The sequence below is a fragment of the Cherax quadricarinatus genome, chromosome 12, assembly GCF_038502225.1.
Source record: "Cherax quadricarinatus isolate ZL_2023a chromosome 12, ASM3850222v1, whole genome shotgun sequence".
In the NCBI taxonomy this organism is placed as follows: domain Eukaryota; kingdom Metazoa; phylum Arthropoda; class Malacostraca; order Decapoda; family Parastacidae; genus Cherax; species Cherax quadricarinatus.
In genome coordinates, this window is record NC_091303.1 from 47,441,897 (window position 1) to 47,464,668 (window position 22,772).

Consider the following 22,772-nt stretch of genomic DNA (forward strand, 5'->3'; position numbering starts at 1 on the left):
CTCTTGTTATAATAAGGTTAGGTAAGTTTTCTAAGATTCTTTTGGTGCAAAATTAAAATTTTTTACATGAACATTAATGAAAAAAATGTATCTTTAAACGTATAAGAGAAAATTTCAGAAAGGACTTAATTTTAAATGAGTTCTTGCTAATTGACCAGTTTTACATATTCGGCACGACATATATATATATATATATATATATATATATATATATATATATATATATATATATATATATATATATATATTATATCCACGAACGATTGGTACTGATCAATAACAATATTGCACTAGCCAAGGAGTTGAACCCATGCTGCTTTGGCCCGCCTCATGGTCAGCAAAATCAAATGATGCTTTAGATCACTATACCACACAATCCTTAAGAATGGCGCATCCAGCCAAGCTAGATGTTGTACCCGAAATCCAAGGAAATACGGTGTTGTGGATGCCTCTAAGCTAATTTCCTTCCGCTCCCTGTTTGGTGTGCTAGCTCAACAAACAGAATATTATATTATTGTACCCACGAACGAGTGTCATTGATCAATAACAACACTGCACTAGCCAAGGAGTCGAACCCATTCTGGTTTCGCCCACCTCATGGTGAGCAAAAACACATGACGCTTTAAACCACCAGACCACACAATCCATCCAGCCAAGCTAGATGTTGTACCCACCATCCAAGGACATATTGTGGTGTGGACGCCTCTAAGCTATTTTCATTGTACTCGGTGTTTGGTGTACTTGCTCAACAAGCAGTAAATGTATTATATTACTGTACCCACGATGCCTGGATACTCCATTCTTAAGGATTGTGTAGTCTGGTGGTCTAAAGCGTCATGTTTTTCGCTCACCATGAGGCGAGCCAAAGCAGCATGAGTTCGACTCCTTAGCTTGTGCAGTGTTGTAATAAAGTTGGTAGAATTACCGACAATATGTAAAGTAAAAGGACACAAGTGCAACTAATGTGATATTTTATTGTGGCAACGTTTCGCTCTCCAGGAGCTTTATCAAGCCGTTACAAACAGTACATGGACACAGAGAGTATACATAGGCTCAGAGTGAGGTGCAATACTAGTGGTAGTAGTAGTAGTAGTAGTAGAAGTAATACAATATGTATAACTATTAACTTGCACATGAGTAAACGATATAAAGGCTATTACTTGGGAAACATAAAAATTGGTTAGACAAATATTTCTATTGGAGGCTGGATAGAGAAGGCCTGTTTCAATGTTCATTCTCTGTAATGTGCTTGTGTAGTATTAACAGGAGAGACTATGTGATGGCAGGATTTACTGTTTTCAGGAGGATTCTTGCTAAAACTTCAGAGATCGTGAAGCTGCCTTTGTTTTGTTTAATTGTATTAGAAACAGCTATTAGTGAAGATTCAAGGCACTTGCGTCTGCGGAAATTAGTTTCTTTGATCACTAGTTGGGCTTCCCTGAACTTCATGAGATGATTGGTGGAATTTCGGTGTTGTGCACAGGCGTTGTTCAAGTTATCGTTCCTACATGCATAAATGCTTTCATTGAGGCGGGTGTCGAGGTTTCTTGCTGTTTCACCTACAAAAATCTTGTCGCAGCCTCCACAGGGTATAACGTAAACCCCTGCGATGACTGGTTCGTGGTGCTTGGATTTTGTTCTGGTTAGATCCTTTATCGAATTGCTGGAAGCGATGGCGACTCTGGTGTTAGCTTGTGAAAGTACTTTAGAAACGTTCTGTGCAACCTGGCTATTGGGAAGAATTATAACTTTGTTGGGAGTGGTGTTGGTGCGTGGAGAATTAATGATCTGAAGGGCTCTTTTCTAGCAGTCTTTAATGAAAAAGGAAGGAAAATGTAAATCTGTGAAGGTTCGGTGAATGTATGTACATTCCTCGTCAAGAAACTCAGGACTACAAATTCGGTATGCTCTTAGGAAAAACCCGATGATAATGCCTCTTTTGGTCTTAGTATCTTGTTTGGAATAGAAGTGTGTGAGATCGTTTTTATTGGTAGGTTTCCTATAAACTTGAAATCTTAGGCTGTTGTATACTTTGTGAATGAGGACATCGAGGAAAGGTAGCTTGTCATTGGATTCCTCTTCTAGTGTAAACTGGATCGCCGGTTCAACTGCGTTGAGCCTTGACTGTAGATTCCGTACATCAAAACGTTTGGGCGTTATTACGAGGACGTCGTCCACGTAACGTAACCAAGTGACGCTTGAAGGGATGATGTTGGCAAAGTGTTCGGACTCTAGGTATTCCATGCACAAGTTGGCTAGGACGGCACTGATGGGGGACCCCATTCCCATGCCGTAGGTTTGTTTGTAGAGCTTGTTATTGAAAGAAAAACAGTTGAAATTAACACAGAGTTCAATCAAGTCAACAAAATCTCCGGGAGGTAGAGGAAGATTAAGGTCCTGATTGACTTTACGTAGTAGAACCTCGATGGCTTTTGTGGTAGGTACTTTTGTGAAGAGGGAAGTTACGTCCAAACTGCTTAGTTTCTTGTTACGGATGGAGAGGTTTCGGATGCGGTTGAGAAGGTCGCCTGAATGTTTAAGATGAGAGGGGCTGATGGTCCCCAGAAGGCTGGAAAGATGTTTTGCAAGAACTCGGGCTAGTTTGTGTGGTGCACTGCCTATACCTGACGTGACTGGTCTGAGAGGAATATTATGTTTATGTGTCTTGGGTAAACCATACATGTGTGCTGGTTTAGGGTTGCTGGGTAACAAGTACAGAAGTTTCTTCCCTTCTCTAGTGCGTTTGAGTATTTGACTGGTTTTGTATAGAAAATCTTTGGTGAGTGTCTCCCACTGTTGAGTGCTGATGGGTTCGTATGTAGACTGATCATTCAATAGGTCCATCATTTTGGTGTTGTAGTCACTGGTTGTAGTCTCTCCACCTCCTTTGTCGGCGGTGGTGACGATAATGTTGGGGTCGTTGGCGAGGTCCTTAAGGGCAATGATATATCGTCTAGGAAGATTAGAAGAAGGTTCACATAAAGCTGCAGTGAGGATGCCCTGTATATAACCCTTCTGGAAGTTGCTGTCACTGTATCTATGGTTCCTGGTATCTAGGTTGAGTTGATAGTTAGGTTTGTGTATGTTGGTGGTAAATTTGAGTCCCAGACTCAGTGCCTGTTTCTCGTAGTCAGTTAAGGTGCGTGACGATAGGTTGTTTATTACGGATTCCCGTCCCATTTCCTTCCATCGACTGTTAGTGCAGAGGTACTGAAGTTTGCGATTGAGTTTGATCTTCTTGTAAAGGCTTACTCAGCCCTGTAACAACTTCAGTCAGTATTACCAAGGCTAGCTCCTCCTCCGGAAAATTAATGTATAGAAAATGAATAAAAACTGACAAACATAAACACTTTATTATTTAGAAAATATAAAATATATTATACTTAAATATGAAATATTTATCCTGCTCTAAAGAAAAATGAAAAATGAAAAATATAAATGATATCTGAATTCAATGCTAATATATACAATTAAACTTGGGTGTCTGGTAGTGATATCTGAGGACATCTTGGGTCAAAAATAGGTTTCCCTAATTTTATTTAAGGTTTTACGATGCGAGAAATGTCCGGCCATTGGTAGGTCATGAGCCATTTTAAGAACAGTCTCTCTGCATTGACTTGGAACAACTAAGATGGGATAGTCTGTCTCATCTGAATACTGATTTATACAAGATATCTTTTATATATTCAAATTTATATTTTCAAATTTTCCTTTGGATAACTTGATTTTGTCTAGCTGCATTATGGCAATTCTGAAGAGAAGGGCAATTACGTTGTAAATTGACAAAGGAGTCCTTCGATATATCTAAAGGCTTAAAGTCAGGGAAAATCAAAGGATGGACAGTAGGAGAAGCCTGGGCTTTGGTCTGAGCCCTAGTCAAGACATTTATGGTATTGGAGGTGATATCTTCACTTTCATCTAGCAAGTGAACCGGTGATCCTACTACCTCGCTTTCGAGAGTAGCATCACTGGTTTTTAATCCCACATGAATCTCACGAGACATTGTCTCATCTGAACTTTCGAGGGGCTTCTCTGACTCTACAGGAAGAGGAGCTGAAAAGCTTATGTCCATATTTGGTGATGAAAGATCAACCTCAGAAGGAAGAATGGCACCTTTTACATTGCCTATTAGTACAGAGCAAGAAGTGATGGGAGCTAGTATGGCTTCAGACCAACCTGTGAACCATTTAAACCTAATGTAACAACGGCTGGTAAGATAAGTGTGTGAACGGCCCAAGTAGTCTGAAAGTATAGCAGAGGAATGAGTTTCTTTAAGATTAGGGAACAGCTTATCAGAAATGACTATACATGTGCATCCAGTGTCTCGTAAAATGGTAGATACATTAAGTCCATTAACTGTTCCTGAACAGAAGGGTGCTTGGTCATTACAGTCTTTAAAACATCTTCCAACTTTTTGGACCTTCTTAGAAGGACAATCGGGACGTTTATGTCCCTTAACACCACATAAATGACAAACAGGACTAAAAGAAGTCAGTTTTCTTTCCACTAGAGGCTTTGATTTCCTAAGATCTAGTGAACCCTTGCCCTTAGGGTTTGATCCCTTTAGGTCTTTACAGGAATTGTGAGCCTCAGCATACAGGTCAGCAGCCTCGCAACTTCCTCAGCTTTAATCAGGTTACGTTCTCTGATGAATGCTCGTATCTGGTGAGGAAGAGCTGTCAGGAACTGGTCAGCAACCATGAAGTCTCTAAGAGATTCATAACTGTGATCAATTCCTGAACTCTCTATCCAAAAGTCGAACAAAGTTCGACTTTTGGATAGAAAGTTTTGGCCCGGCTGTAAGGTGGCATACCTGAAATCTTTCCTATAAGAATTTGTGGTTTTTTGGTATGTGTATGATATGCTTTAAGGATTGCCTTCTTCAGTAGGTTATAATTACATATTATATCCTGTGACAAAGTTGCATAGATATTCAAAGCTGTACCAGAAAATAACATTCCTAACCTGGTAGCCCAGGTGTCAGCAGGCCATTCACAGAGGGTAGCGGTATTTTCAAACCTGATAATGTATGAAGCAATGTCTTCACCCTCTGTGAAGGGAGGTAAATTAGGTGTCGGAATATGTGCACTAGCTGCATGATGTTCAATTACTCCTTCCTCTAATTGTTGTTGTGTAAAAGTTAACTTTTCATTCTCTAATTCAAGGCGATCTTTTTCTCTCTCTCTTAACTCATGTTCTCTAGCTCTTTACACACGTTCCCTAGCTCTTTCCTCAACTTCTCTATCCTTTGCTTTTTCCTCAAGTTCTCTTAATTTAACTTGTTCCTCACGTACTTTAGCTCTCTTCTCACGATCAAGTGTATCACGCTCCTTTTTGTCTTCTCTCTCTCTTTCTAACTGTCTTTCTTGGCTTTCTCTTTCAATTCAATCTCTCTCCTTTTTGTCCTCTCTTTCTTTTTCTGTCTTTCTTGGTTCTCTCTCTCTATTCTTTCTCTCTTCTTTTTCTCTTCTCTTTCGATTCTCTCTCTCTCCTTTTCTTCTTCTCTTTCTATTCTCTCTCCTTTTCTTCTTCTCTTTCCCTTTCTAACTGTCTTTCTTCTTACTCAATTCTCTCTCTTTCAAGTCTTTCCTGGATCTTAGCACTAATGAAAGATTCTAAATTTTTCCCTGTTATTCCTAACTTACTTCCAGCATTCATCCAAAACTGGTATTCCTCCATACTTGCAAGAATAACTTAAACTACCAGGGGAAAATGAAACGGGTATCAAAGAAAATGGAGGGTTCAATTCCTGCTTTGCTTGAACTGTAAATAAACCAGAGGGCTCGATCCCTGCTTCCATTAAACAATATGTATTAATGAAAATGAAGGGTTCTATGCCGGCTCCGAGCAAACAGTAAGTAGAATGGGGTCCCTTGACCATCCAATCTTCTCACCAACAAATCAAGAGTGTCCTATAACAGTTACATTGATATAATAAAGAGCTCAATGAAACAAATTGTCACTGGAAAATCTAGGGTCCCTAGAGTCTATTCTTCCAAATCGTTTCAAGCTCACAAAAATAGGTGGCAGAATTAACTAATATATCCTGCCTTGACTTGACTTACAATAAATTGAGATCATAAAAATCACCAAATCTTTTAAATACCTGTACTGTAGTCCTACCATAGAGAATGATTACTCATGGCTGGTGGTAACCGTCTGTGGTATGCGGCATTGAAGTTCCAAAGGTAGATTCGAGATAGAGTTGAATCTTGATTCAGTTGAGTTGATCCTGGCAGGGTCGCCACTTGTGAAGGCTTACTCAGCCCTGTAACAACTTCAGACAGTATTACCAAGGCTGGCTCCTCCACAGGAAAATTAATGAGTAGAAAAAGAATAAAAACTGACAAACATAAACACTTTATTATTTTGAAAATATAAAATATAAAATACTTAAATATGAAATATTTATCCTACTCTGAAGAAAAATGAAAAATGAAAAATATAAATATCTGAATTCAACGCTAATATATACAATTAAACTTGGGTGTGTGGTTGATGTTGACACAGTCTTGTAGAGATTATAGCCGTTGTTGATGATGTGTGTGTGGGGGGGTCACAGGTGTTGGTGACAACCCAACATCCAGTTCTTCACAGAGTCTATATCCTTGAATAGTCAATCCAGATGACAGGAAAGCAGATTCTTTACAACTACAAAGATGAGGGGTTATGTTCTGCTGTCGCATACAGTTAATCAGGTAGGTAGATCCAAAATGTGACGTCTCCGGACTTTTGCAAAAGTCATTCTTCAACACTTCTCGTTGGTTGGCAGGTGACCCGATATGTCATTCCAAGAGTTGTGCTCGGAGCTGTGAGTCTAGTGATTACTGTTTGGCCGGAGCCCCACACGTCACCTTTCGGGGTGGGGGAAAAGGGAGGGGGGTAGCGGGAGCTAGACTTACCCTACCTTAACAGGCAGCAGGCAATCAAACTATCATTACCATATACTCGCTCGCTACTCCTATCTGTTGCACTTTTCCCTCACACTTCTGTTGGAGGTTAGCTGTGGTGACTGTACTGAGAATATGCTCAGCAGTGTTGGTCAATCTGAAGATTGGCCCTCATATTCCTTCAGTTTCAAAGGTTTCCTTAGCTTACTTAACTTACTTAACTGAATGTGCCGAAGAACTTTCTAACATCGCTAAGGAAACCTTTGAAACTGCAAGGAATATGAGGGCCAATCTTCAGATTGACCAACACACTGCTGAGCATATTCTCAGTACAGTCACCACAGCTATCCTCCAACAGAAGATCAAACTCAATCGCAAACTTCAGTACCTCTGCACTAACAGTCGATGGAAGGAAATGGGACGGGAATCCCTAATAATCAACCTATCGCCACGCTCCTTAACTGACTACGAGAAACAGGCACTGAGTCTGGGACTCAAATTTACCACCAACATACACAAACCTATCAACTCAACCTAGATACCATGAACCATAGATACAGTGACAGCAACTTCCAGAAGGGTTATATACAGGGCATCCTCACTGCAGCTTTATGTGAACCTTCTTCTTCTAATCTTCCTAGACGATATATCATTGCCCAACGACCCCAACATTATCGTCACCACCGCCGACAAAGGAGATGGAGTCGTTATACTCAACACCAGTGACTACAACACCAAAATGATGGACCTATTGAATGATCAGTCTACATACGAACTCATCAGCACTCAACAGTGGGAGACACTCACCAAAGATTATCTATACAAAACCAGACAAATACTCAAACGCACTAGAGAAGGGAAGAAACTTCTGTACTTGTTACCCAGCAACCCTAAACCAGCACACATGTATGGTTTACCCAAGACACATAAACATAATATTCCTCTCAGACCAATCACGTCAGGTATAGGCAGTGCACCACACAAACTAGCCGGAGTTCTTGCAAAACATCTTTCCAGCCTTCTGGGGACCATCAGCCCCTTTCATCTTAAACATTCAGGCGACCTTCTCAACTGCATCCGAAGCCTCTCCATCCGTAACAAGAAACTAAGCAGTTTGGACGTAACTTCCCTCTTCACAAAAGTACCTACCACAAAAGCCATCGAGGTTCTACTACGTAAAGTCAATCAGGATCTCAATCTTCCTCTACCTCCCGGAGATTTTGTTGTAGACGAATGGTCCACAGAACCGACTTGTTGATAAATAAGACACATGTGCAACTCTTGGGTATCTTTATTAAGGAAACGTTTCGCCACACAGTGGCTTCATCAGTCCATACACAGGAGAAGCTTGAAGGATAGGAAGAGAATGAGGTAATCAGTCCCTCAACCTTGAGTCGATGTGGTCAGTCCATCAAGATTGATGGACTGACCACATCGACTCAAGGTTGAGGGACTGATTACCTCATTCTCTTCCTATTCTTCAAGCTTCTCCTGTGTATGGACTGATGAAGCCACTGTGTGGCGAAACGTTTCCTTAATAAAGATACCCAAGAGTTGCACATGTGTCTTATTTATCGAGATTTTGTTGACTTGATTGAACTCTGTGTTAATTTCATCTATTTTTCTTTCAATAAGAAGCTCTACAAACAAACCTACGGCATGGGAATGTGGTCCCCCATCAGTGCCGTCCTAGCCAACTTGTACATGGAATACCTAGAGTCCGAACACTTTGCCAACATCATCCCTTCAAGCGTCACTTGGTTACGTTACGTGGACGACGTCCTCGTAATAACCCCCAAACGTTTTGATGTACGGAATCTACAGGCAAGGCTCAACGCAGTTGAACTGGCGATCCAGTTTACACTAGAAGAAGAATCCAATGACAAGCTACCTTTCCTCGACGTCCTCATTCACAAAGTAGACAACAGCTTAAGATTTCAAGTTTATAGGAAACCTACCAATAAAAACGATCTCACACACTTCTAATCCAGTCAAGATACTAAGACCAAAAGAGGCATCATCATCGGGTTTTTCCTAAGAGCATACCGAATTTGTAGTCCTGAGTTTCTTAACGAGGAATGTACATACATTCACCGAACCTTCACAGATTTACATTTTCCTTCCTTTTTCATCAAAGACTGCAAGAAAAGAGCTCTTCAGATCATTAATTCTCCACGCACCAACACCACTCCCAACAAAGTTATATTTCTTCCCAACAGCCAGGTTGCACTGAACGTTTCTAAAGTACTTTCACAAGCTAACACCAGAGTCGCCATCACTTCTAGCACTTCGATAAAGAATCTAACCAGAGCAAAATCCAGGCACCACGAACCAGTCAATGCAGGGGTTTACACTATACCCTGTGGGGGCTGCGACAAGATTTATGTAGGTGAAACAGCAAGAAACCTCGACACCCGCCTCAATGAACACATTTATGCATGTAGGAACGATAACTTGAACAACGCCTGTGCACAACACCGAAATTCCACCAATCATCTCATGAAGTTCAGGGAAGCCCAACTAGTGATCAAAGAAACTAATTTCCGCAGACGCAAGTGCCTTGAATCTTCACTAATAGCTGTTTCTAATACAATTAAACAAAACAAAGGCAGCTTCACGATCTCTGAAGTTTTAGCAAGAATCCTCCTGAAAACAGTAAATCCTGCCATCACATAGTCTCTCCTGTTAATACTACACATGCACATTACAGAGAATGAACATTGAAACAGGCCTTCTCTATCCAGCCTCCAATAGAAATATTTGTCTAACCAATTTTTATGTTTCCCAAGTAATAGCCTTTATATCGTTTAATCATGTGCAAGTTAATAGTTATACATATTGTATTACTTCTTCTACTACTACTACTACTTCTACTACTACTACTACTACTACTACTACTACTACTACTACTACTACTACTACTACTACTACTACTTCTACTACTACTACTACTACTACTACTTCTACTACTACTACTACTACTACTACTACTACTACTCTACTACTACTACTACTACTACCACTAGTATTGCACCTCACTCTGAGCCTATATATACCCTCTCTGTCCATGACTGTTTGTAACAGCTTGATAAAGCTCCTGGAGAGCGAAACGTTGCCACAGTAAAATGTCACATTAGTTGCACTTGTGTCCTTTTATTGTGCGGTGTTGTTATTGATCAATACCACTTGCTCCGTGATTACAGTAATATAATATACTACTTGTTGAGCTAGTACACCGAACAGGAAGTAGAAGGAAATTAGCTTAGAGGCGTCCACACCACACAATGTCTTTGGATGGCGGGTACATCTAGCTTGGTTGGATGTGAATGAATTTATGAAGGATGAGGTTAACCTGGGAATTGATGAAAAAAGGTGCGTGGTGCGTTAAGGTATATGTGGAGACAAAAAACATTATTAATGGAAGCAAAGAAGGGAATGTATGAAAGTATAGTAGTACCAACACTCTTATATGAGTGTGAAGCTTGGGTTGTAAATGCTACAACGAGGAGGAGGTTAGAGGCAGTGGAGATGTCCTGTCTAAGAGCAATGTGTGGTGTAAATATTGTGTGGAAATCAGGAGAAGGTGTGGAGTTAATAAAAGTATTAGTCAGAGGGCTGAAGAGGGCATTTTGAAGTGGTTTGGTCATTTAGAGAGAATGTATCAAAGTAGAATGACGTGGAGAGCGTATAAATCTGTAGAGGAAGGAAGGCGGGGTAGGGGTCGTCCTCGAAAAGGTTGGAGGGAGGGGGTAAAGGAGGTTTTGTGGACGAGGGGCTTGGACTTCCAACAAGCGTGCGTGAGCGTGTTAGAAATGAATGAAAATGAATGGTTTTGGAACCTGACGAGCTGTTGGAGTGTGAGCAGGGTAATATTTAGTGAAGGGATTCAGGGAAACCGGTTATTTTTTTATAGCGGACTTAAGTACTGGAAATGGGAAGTACAATGCCTGCACTTTAAAGGAGGGGTTCGGGGTATTGGCAGTTTGGAGGGATAAGTTAAATATCTTTATATATGCTTCTAAACTGTCGTATTCTGGGTACCTCTGGAAAAAACAGTGATTACGTATGAGTGTGGTGAAAGTGTTGAATGATGATGAAAGTATTTTCGTTTTGGGATTTTCTTTCTTTTTTGGGTCACCCTGCCTCGGGAGGTACCACCTCTAGAACAGGACTTGGGACCCTCATCCTCAGAGAAGAGAATAAACGTACTTCAGGGAAAATTCAAGATTCTCCTATAAACAGTTTGAATATTTTCTTCTACCACCCTCAATATTCTATGTTAACTTTATTTATAGACAGAATACATTAAAAAAAACACAAACATAAATACATTGGTATAATATATCAAAGATTATGAATATCCTCTAGCTCCTCAGAAGCCAGTTTCGAACCGAGTAAGCAGCAAGGATTCCGTCTCTGGATGGCCACGCTGAGGCGCTGGATGATGAAAATGGCCGTCCTCGGGTCCCTAGTAGTGTCGATGAGACTGGAACATTATAAAAGTTTATTTTCAATATATATATATATATATATATATATATATATATATATATATATATATATATATATATATATATATATATATATATATATATATATATATATATATATATATATATATATATATATATATATATATATGAAGTGAAGTGGTATAAAATACCGACAAGTTGATAGGTAAGACACATATGCAACAGTTAGGTATTTTTATTTCGAAACGTTTCGCCTACTGTGTAGGCGAAACGCTTCGAAATAAAGGTACCTAACTGTTGCATATGTGTCTTACCTAACAACATATATATATATATATATATATATATATATATATATATATATATATATATATATATATATATATATATATCGACCCGAAGAGGTAAAACTTGATATTTTGGCTCAAATAGCAATGCTCTTCTTGTCGAATAAGGCAAGCGATAACTTGTGTATGCAATAATTTCGCAAAAGTCATTTTGAACTCTGTGACTACTAGAGTCAGTACGGGGAGACCTGTGACTGCAGAAGGCTATTTTTTTTTTTTTTTGGTAATTCTGTGTATACTCTCATAATTTTACCTGTATGTGGAGGGTTTATTTTGGAGAGTGCGGGTGAAGTGTTTTTGACTTCAGACTAAAAGGCTGGTAGAAGCGGAATGGCCGGGGGGAGGGTTGTCTTGGACCTCCACTGTTCATATATCTTTTAAGTAACTAGTACCACTGTATTAGTGTGTTGCAACCCCTGAATGGGTTGCAATGATTATTATGTATATATATAATTATTATCTTTTCATATAATTTTATATTGCTTATATTTGCGATAATAGCTAAATCGTAAGTATATTGCTTCATATTGTTATTATTTGACTTAGTTAAATTTTGTTAGGTAGGATGTAACACGTATATTATGTGCTCATAGTTCAAGTCTTGATTGTCTAACTACTGTAATTATCGCTCTTTGCTCGTTATTCCGCCGGCTTCTGTTGCTGAGCTGCAGCTGTCCACGGAGTTATCACGTGATCGAGGGGGGGGGGGGGTGATCACACCTCGCCTGAAGTATTCAGTCTGGTCTAGACTCGCTTGGTGGTTGGACAGATTGTCTGTCTCATTATTCTTGTTAGTTCTGTAGAACTCCGTTCACAGAACATTGTATAGACTTAGTGATTTTCGACGTTGTACTGAGGTTGTGTGTCTCTTAGACACTCTGAGCAACTCAGGTCCTGAGCTGTAGCTTCTGACCTAACTTGTACTGGTATCTGTGTATTATCACAGTCGGGGATTTTCTTATGCTGAACTTAGATTCAGTAGTATGGGAGTTTTGTGACTTTTGTGGATGATCTGCAGATGGTCCCTACTTAGTGTCGTTATATTATCTCCTAGTTCCTGATTCTGTGTCGCAGTTGCTTGTTATATTGCTGTTCGGCTTATCAGTCGTTTTATTGTTCAAGCAGACTGTTCTGATTGCCAGTTGGTCAAGAACTTAGTTTATTTGAGGACTTTGTCAGTCACTTGTTTAAGTCTAGTCGAGTCGTGAGACATAGCGAACTACTTAGAGCACTTATACACATACACACTTACTTGTACATATTTGTAATATCTTATTAAATGTTAATGTACCAGACGGTACTTAAGAATTATAAAGGTGATATGTGCTTTCAGCACAATAATATTGTACTCGAGAGAAGTGATATTATTTTAATTACTGTGATTAATTTAATTTAATTTGATATACGCCTAGACAACTTAATGACTAATAAATTTATTAAATTTTAATTTATCTAGTTAGTAGCCTACCAGTTGAAATCCTGAAGCACTATTGAATCATACTGAATTCTAATTCTAATTGGACAAGGATACTGACTAATTGTTACGAAAACCCAGTAACAGGCTGGATGCTAGAAGGGCAGTCCTTTCTGGTATTCACTGGAGATCTCTAAGCTTTTAGAATCGAGTTTTTTGTAACATAGTGGGTTTAGATAATACTTTGTAGGTGGCCTAAAGTTAGTACCAGGTACAGGTATACTGATGTGTTTTATGTAATATGTAGAGGATAGGTTGTTGGACTATCTAGTTTTTGTATTAATTGTGGTAGAATTACCTACAATATGTAAAGTAAAAGGACACAAGTGTAGCTAATGTGACATATTATTGTGGCAACGTTTCGCTCTCCAGGAGCTTTGTCAAGCCGTTACAAACAGTACATGGACACAGAGGGTATACATAGGCTCAGAGAGAGGTGCAATACTAGTGGTGGTAGTGTTATAACTGTTAAGAAAGCCCTTCAGGTTGTGATTTCTATTACAATTGACTGTTCTGTAAATGTAGGTGGCACAGTAGTACGAGGGAATGTTCTGTATAGCGAGTAGGTTTAGGTCTTTGAAATGTGTGTGGGGGATGGGGGGGGGGTGTTGTCTAACAATGGATTGCGTGATCATTCGCACTGCAGCTTTTTGTTGGGTTATTATTGGCTTTAGGTAATTTGTCATTGTGGAACCCCAGGCACAAATAGCGTAGTTGAGGTAGGGGTAGATCAGTGAATGGTATAGTGTAAGTACTGCTGTTTGTGGTACATAGTAACGTATCTTTGAGAGGATGACAACTGTTTTAAATACGCTTTTTATTATGTGTTGGATATGGGTGTTGAATTTCAGGTTGCTGTCAAGGTGCAGACCTAGGAATTTTCCTTCATTATGTTAGGAATAAGAATGTTGTTAAGCATAATGTTTTCTTGGAACTCACTTGCTCTACTCCCAAAACATAATGTATAATGTAAAGGCTGCTACTTTTGCTAGCTCTTCGTTAACAATAGTTTTGAGTGAGGCTAGATTAGGATGGGAGATGACAAATGTCGTATCGTCAGCAAAGAGAATAGGCCTAAGTTGTGATACGCTTGGAAGGTCGTTGATGTATAAAAGGATAAGAAGGGGGCCAAGAACGCTACCCTGTGGTACATCAGTGTCCAGGGGTCTTGTTGAGGAGGTTGTGTCCTTGATAGAGACATATTGCTTTCTATTCGTAAGGTACGACTTTATACATGTAAATACGTGTCCTCTTATACTGTAATGATCAAGATTGAGGAGTAGGATGTTGTGGTCTACTGTATCAAAAGCTTTCTTAAGGTCGATAAAGAGTCCAAGCAGGTATTCATTTTTTCAAGTGCTGTGTAAATTAGGTCTAGTATTTTTATTATTGCGTCATTTGTGCTTTTGTTTTTCCAGAAGCCAAACTGGCAGCGGTTGAGGATGCTTTGTGATGTTATGAAAGAGTATAACCTTTTGTGTATGAGCTTCTCGATGATTTTGTAAAGTAAAGGCAAGTTTGATATTATCCTATATTTGTTTACACCTTTATGTATTGGTGTAATCCCTGCTATTTTGAGTGATGCCGGGAAAGTGTTGGTTTCTAGTGATTCGTTGAAGATTAGCGCAATGATTGGTGAAAGGATTTGAGCCGCTCGTTTGTAGAGTAGTGGTGGTACTTGGGCTACATTTCCTGATTTTTTTTTTTTAGGTTTAATAATCATGGTAACGTCAGTGAGCTCTGTTAGTGTAAGATAGAGAGATGTTGGAAAGTTTCCATCTAGACAGTCATTATCTCCGGCACTGGTAACTGGAATTTTGCTGGCGAGATTTGATCCTATGTTTGAGAAGAAGTCATTTATCTTGTTAGCTGTATCAATAGGCTCGTTTGGTTTAGTTAGTATAATAACACTAGTTGTGTTTGGATTGTGTTGCCCAGGATCTGAGAGAGAGTCTTCCAGGTCTTTTTAATTAATATCTCCTCTCGTTTCAGTGAATCTATTAGAACAATATAGTTGCTTGGACTTTCTGATTAATTTAGTGAGGACTAACGTATAGTGTTTGATAAATTCTTTAGTTATTAAGCCCCTTCTATTTGTTTTTCATATTGATGTTTCATATTTATGGATCTTAGGATGCTGTTAGTAAGCCACGGGTAACTTAGTCTTTTATTAGTGATCTGTTTAAATTTTATAGAACAATGTTTGCTATATAGTCTATGTATTTTTTTCAGAAATATGCCTACCCATCCACTGATACAAACAGCATTGGAAAATTCTGCAGATCAGTCAACTGAGCTTAGTTCTTCAGTGAAGTTACTTATTACACAAATAACCCGCACATAAAAGAGAGAAGCTTACGACGACGTTTCAGTCCGACTTGGACCATTGACAAAGTGTGACTTTGTCAATGGTCCAAGTCGGACCGAAACGTCGTCGTAAGCTTCTCTCTTTTATGTGCGGGTTATTTGTGTATCGTTCCAGTCACGGTATTGTGCCTTTTTGTTATTTATTTATTTAAGTTACTTATTGATGTCTCATCATGGAGTCGAAAAAAGAACTTATTATATTCCAGTCGTTACTTACAAATGTTAGTTAGGAGGAAAGTTGGGAAGTGGTCAGTAGTGTTGTCCGTGATTATCCCCACTTTAAGAGGGGCTAGTATGTATGTCCATATATGGTCAATTATGGTTGCACTCGTCTCAGTCTTGTTGGTTTTATAATTACTGGTATGAATAGTGTATTGTTTATATTGTTAATGAAGTCAGCAACAGGTTGGTCATCTGTTAGGTCAAGGTTGATGTTGAAGTCTCCTGGTAGTAGTAGGTGGTGCTATTCATTTGTGTATCTGTAATCAGTATTTTTAATTTATCACTAAAGGCTAGGATATTAGTATGAGACATCCTGTATATGGCCAGTAGACAGTAGACAGTAGACAGTAGCCAGTAGACAGTAAACAAATAAGGTTATAATGAGTAGCACCTAACTTTGGATTGTTATTGCACTAACTCTATTACAGACTGCGCACAATAGACAATTAAAAATAAAGTATAGTTCTGTACTAACAGAGGACGGTAAAAGATAGTTACAAATATAAACAAACCAAGAAAAATAAAATTGTATACCATTTTAGACAAACAAGATGGTGATCTTGAGGTGACTGATATAAAATATAAAACAGTGTTTGAACAACTTTGACAATTCACTGCGGTCAAATTAACAAAATAGAAATAAGAATTAGGCTTTATAGAGAATAAACTGATAAAAAAATGGGGTTTCATAACACTGATGGAAAGTGGGTATAAACTGCATTTTGTTCTGACTCAGGCCATCTTCACTTAGGATTTTTTTTTTTTCACTGTTCAGTAGAAATAAAACATCTTCCGTTGATTCCTTTTTTAACTGCAATTTTCGCATCCCTTGCAATCACTGGTGGATTTTTCAGTCATGGCGAAGCTTTCTTAGTCTATAGAGGAGATTTTGTCTTGTTTTGGTCAGGCACTCGTTAACATATACATCACTTTTCATATTAATAAATGTGTTTAATTGGTCATTTCTTCGTGACTGAAAGGATTTAAAAATTAAAAACAGAAGAAGGGAGTTATAAGAAGGGAAGGTGGAGGTACTAGCAAAATGGAGGGAGTATTATGAGGCGCAGTTTAATGTAGATAAAGAGAGGGAGGCAGAGATCTCATGAATTGAGCAGGAAGGTATAACATTTTTTAGGAATGAGGAAGAGCCAGATGTAAGTGTGGGGAAGATGCGTGATACAGTTGGTAAAATGAAAGAGGGTAAAGGACCTGGGATTATTTGGATAAAAACAGAAAAGTTAAAAGCAGTTTAAGATATAGTTTTGGAGTGGTTGGTATTTGATAAATGTGCCGTAGCCCGTGGCCTGGTAGGCAGCGCTCTCGCTTCACACACAGTGTTCGTGATTCGATCCCCAGCAAGCGTGGAAGCATTGAGGGGTGTTTCCTTACACCTGTTGCCCCGTTTACTTAGCAAGCAAGTAGATACCTGGATGCTAGTCGACTGGGGGGACAAGATTTAAGGACTCCAGTGGAAATAAAACAGACTGTTCTGGATGATGCACTGACTTCCTTGGGTTATCCTGGGTGGTTTAACCTATGGGATTAAAAATCCGAAGAAAATCTTATCTCTTAATGTATGAAAGGGGAGAAGGTAACTAGGGATTGGCAGAAAGATGGCATAGATCCTTTAAATAATCGAAAAGAGGATGAAAGGGAATGCAAGAACAACAGGAAAATAAGCATGTTGAGTATCGTAGGCAAAGAGTATGGTTAGGTTACTATTGAAAGAGTTTTTTTTTTATATTTTATTTAAAACCAATACAGTTTAACATAAAAATAAAGAAACAGTATGGAACCTAATCAAATTAACTGACAAACGGATTGTGCCTACATGCTCGCAAGATATTACAACAAAAACTTACATCAAGAACATAACTAAAAACAAAATTACATGTCACATGGTCATGAATTGACATATATACAAAACCTTGCATGTATATAAATTGTACATATAAATGACATCTGACAAAGGTTCAATAAACTTGAACATAAAATATACAAAGAAGTTATATCAGTTAAATCCCATCCTTCACATTAATCAAAAAACCAAAACCTAACATCATAATCTGACTAGATAATCTACATACTATCCCTAACAATACAGCTGAACATATCCCAACATACAAATAAACAGAAAAAGAATACAGCTTAGAACACAATAACAAGCTCTATACTGTTACAATACACCCATATACAAATTTCAGACAAATGGACTACGTCACTAAACTGTCTAGATATGTCTGTATACCATACAGACTAAAACTTAACATCAAGAACTTGCATGAACACCAAACCGGTATCAGGGTACAGACCATAATTATAAACTTTAAAAAGAATCAATCATGCATATATAAAGTATTACATAACGTCTGACCCATGACAAAGGCTCAATACAATAGAAAGAGATATATATTTATATATATACACATACACACCCACACACCCACACCCACATCCACACACACACCCACACGTACACACAAAAATTTTCACAAAATCACATTAATCAGATGCACTGTATGCACAATGCAAAACAGTATATAAGTATATCTCATCGTGCAAAAACCCAGCACGTAACATAAATACAAACTAAAACACACTTCATGTCGCAAATAACTTATTACTCAAGAATCATATTATACAAGACTGATACACATCATAATTATACATAAAAAATCTACTATATTATACCTACATTCTGAAAAGTGTTATATCTACCATAACGAGACCTTGAGCTCTACATCCACACTTGGATGCCATAAAGTCCCAATGAAAACCAGGAAACCATTCCAAACCCACATTCACAACACTCTCACGACCCCCCCCCCAGGGAGGCGAGCCCGCTGTTGCCCCCTGACTCCCTCCAACCTATGAAAACCCCTTCACTCACTCATATCCAATCACAGATTTACGAGAATCCCTAACGTTAGCATTCTATACCCCTCTGAGAAAGCCTGATCCCACCTCCTCCCATACAAATCTCTGTTACGACACATCGTACGATATAACGTTACCGCAAGAACCTTTCTTCTCTCCTCACTATCCCCTCTCCCCCTCATCACCCACGACATATATATATAATCTACCATGATATAATCTAAAGCTCTTATGACACCCTCGTCTAACCCACCCATATCTAGACTTAGAGCACGCAAAACCGACACCCCACGGCCCCCCACCCTCTGTACCAACCTACTTAACCAGCACCTAACCTCCTCTAGCCCTTCACAAAAGTAAACTACATGGAACGCTGTCTCATCCCCTCCACAGATACCACACCCCCCACCCTCTACAACCTGTCTGTTTCGTAATATCTCACCAGACGGAAGGATCCCATGCAGAAAACGAAACATCACCTCACGCGCCCGAGGTTTTAACTTCAATTTACTAAATCGCATACATGGGGAACAAACCCTCAACTGGGACAACGCACCTACCTACAAGTAACCTACACAAAACCCTTATACGAACCTTTCTCAGTTCCCTAACCAACATCACAGCCCTCAAAACTATTTCACATTCCCTCAACTCCATTCCTCGATACCACATACCCAGCCTGTCGTGTATCCTTCCCAAACGCCCCGCGTTCACACCCTCACGCAACACTTCCCATTTAATAAACACACATTTAGCCCTCCGTCTCAAATCCAACAACCCCAACCCACCCTGACTTACAGGTAACATTACAACCTCCCTCCGTAACCAATCACAACGTGAACCCCATAAAAATTTGTACACCCGTCTTAGTATCCCCGCAATCGCTGTCCCTGTAATTGGGAACACAGCTGCAACATACCAAACCTTACTATACAATAAAATGTTCACGACTATCACTCGCTGTATCAGAGTTAGGTGCTGGGGTCTCAGAACACCTAGACGCCCCACGATCCTTTCCAATAACCTATCCGAATTTTCCTCCCGCGCCGCAACCATGTCATCCCTATAAATAATACCACAAATCTTTAAAGACACCGCCCATTCTTTAACATTACATCTCCCCCCCACACCCCCACCCAAGTACCCAACCCCATGCACCTTGACTTCGCACTATTTACCTGCATACCCGTGGCACTTCCAAATAATTGCACCACCTCGTCCAACACTCTCATTGACATCCCTGCACGAATGAGAACAGTGGTGTCGTCAACATATCCAATTAACCCCGGCCAGGCCCTCCCACCCCCCACACTTCCCTCACATGGCGTACATAAGCTACGGTCAACCATTCTATAAAAGGGGTCCTGGAAACACGCAAACAATATTTGGGACATGGGGCATCCCTGTCTAAGGCCTCTTCCCATTGCAATTTCCCTCCCCATACACCCATTAATCTGTATCCTCATTTTCGCTCCCTTGTACAACGTATTTACCCACTCGACTATTTCCTCCCCAAAACCCTGTCTCCTAAGTATAACCTGCAAAGCTCCCCTTTCCACTCTATCATATGCTCCCTGCCAGTCTAGAGCCAACAAAGCCGCCCCTCCACCCCCACCCTTAGCTTCCACAAAACTTCTCAGTATCCCATGTCCTTCAATCATCGACCTTCCCGGCAACCCGAACTGAGATTTTGACACCACCCTCTCCACTACACATTTGATCCTATTACCTAAAATTTTTGCAAACACCTTATAGTCTGCACACATCAGTGATATGGCTCGGTACTCCCGAAGGGTGGGCTGCCCCTTGACCTTCGGGACCAACACTACTACTGCTGTTTCCTGCTTCTCCCCCAACTTACCCTTCTCCTTCATACTATTAAATAACCTAACTATAAATTCCTTTATCAATGCCCAATGTTGTAAATAAAATTCTACCGGGAGACCATCAATACCGGGAGCTTTCCCCTTCCTCATTCCCCTTAACGCATTCTCTATTTCCTCTGCCGTAATCGTCCCACCTAAAGCCTTTCGATCACTATTTCCTAAATTACACGTCACATACGTACACACCTTGTCCAATGCCCCGTCACCCACCCCCCCACTGTTCCAGTACTTCTCGTACCAAGCCTCCGCATACGCACACATCCCCTTCGTGGTTCGTATCTCCTGCCCTACTCTATAATTCCCAACCATCTCCGTTACCTCTAAACATGGTATAGCCGTCAGCGCCTGCCTTTGCTTTTGATGCCGCAAAACACACGCTGACGGCTTGTCGCCCCAAAGCACTTCCTCCACCCCTGCCTGCATCCTTACAGCTTGAAACCTTTCATTTTGCAACACCCTCAACCTCCCCTTTATTTCAGCTATTTCATCCATAGGAAAATTATTCCCACCCACCCCCCTCCCATAGCAACCTCTTAACCTATCCTCTAAATAGTTAGCCAGTCCATATTTTAAATTATTAATACGTTTTCCTTCTCTCACATAAAACTCTCTAATCCTTTCCTTTGTGACACTATCCCACCATGTCACAATGTCATCCACTCCCTGTTCTTCCACACTAAGCTCCCTCCATAGGACTGAAAACCCCTCCAACCCCTCCTCATCACCTAACACACTTATATTTAATTTCCAATAACTTCTATATATGTCCGCGAGCATCCCCCACCCAACCTCCACCACCACTGCTCTATGATCTGACATTGTAGCCTCAACAGTACTGAAAGATTTCACGTCCACTCCCTGAGAAAGGTACACTCTATCTAGTCTCGCAGCATAACCACTCCTAACAAACGTATATTCAGTCTCCCACACCGCTCCCCCAAAGGCATCACGTAACCTAACATCCCTTAATAAATCCCTAAGAGCCACAGACATATATCCAGCCCCTCTTGGGTCCACATCAGCCACCCTGATTACACTATTCCAGTCCCCACCAACTATCGCCACCTCTGGCAGTGCACTTAGGAAAAACACAAGATCCTCACACACAAAATCATTCTTTACCTTTATGTTATTTTCTGCCGGCGCATACACACTCACAAAAGACACACGCTTACCCATCCACCACCCATCCACATGCAACACCCTCCCTCCCCCTCCTCCCTCGCTTCTCTGCAAAACAAACGGGCTCGTCTCCCTTATTAAAATTCCCACACCACCTTTTAGACGGGGAGATGGCAGGGTAACTACCCGAAATCCTGCCACCTCCAACACCCTACCCTCTTTGAAATTGTGCTCCTGCAGGAACACAACATCCACTCTAGATTTATTCAGAAAATTAATAAACCAATCTCTCTTCATACCGCTACATAACCCATTAACATTTACAGACATACACCTAAGGCCTATTAAAGTTTCCACCCCTGCTTCCTCTCATCACTCTTTACAACTCCAGAGCTTGAATTTACGTTCAACACCTTCAGAGTGCTCTCTTTCCCTCCCCCCTTCTTCCGGTGCCTCCTATCATGGCTACCACCACCTACACCAATACCTTCACACTTCACCTCAGTCTGTTTCCCAGGCCTTTGTGCAGGCGTAAGGACGTCATCAGAATCTGATGTAGCCGCCCTCTTTCTCGTGACAGTCATGTTACTATCTTGGTCAGATGTTACCTCTCGATGAACCTCCACCTCCACCTGAGAATGGTGTAATGAGTCAATGGACGACTCCAAACCACCATCACGTCCCAAATTACCATGTCTCAGACTTTCTGGAAGCGACGATTCTCCAATGACACCACGCTCAGATGTAACATCCCTCTCTGGTGGTGACAACGTCTTCAACACCTCCACCAATTCCTCCTCAATCTCAAGAACCTTCTCTTGTACTTGCTGCTCCTCCTTATCCACAGGAGACACCTGATCAGGCAGTTGGGGGCGGGACTCCAACTCACCACCAGTCCTGTGTGCCCGATCCACTATCTCGCTCCACAAAACACCACGCCCTCCATCTGATGTTTGTTCCTCACCTGCCACCTTTGAAGCAGGGGCTGCGACGTCCACCACAGGTCCAGGCACATGTCTTCGCTTGTCACAGGTCGCCGCTATGTGATCATACTCACCACATAGGCGGCACGTACGTCGTTGTCCTGGGTACATTACCATTACCTGCGTCCTGAA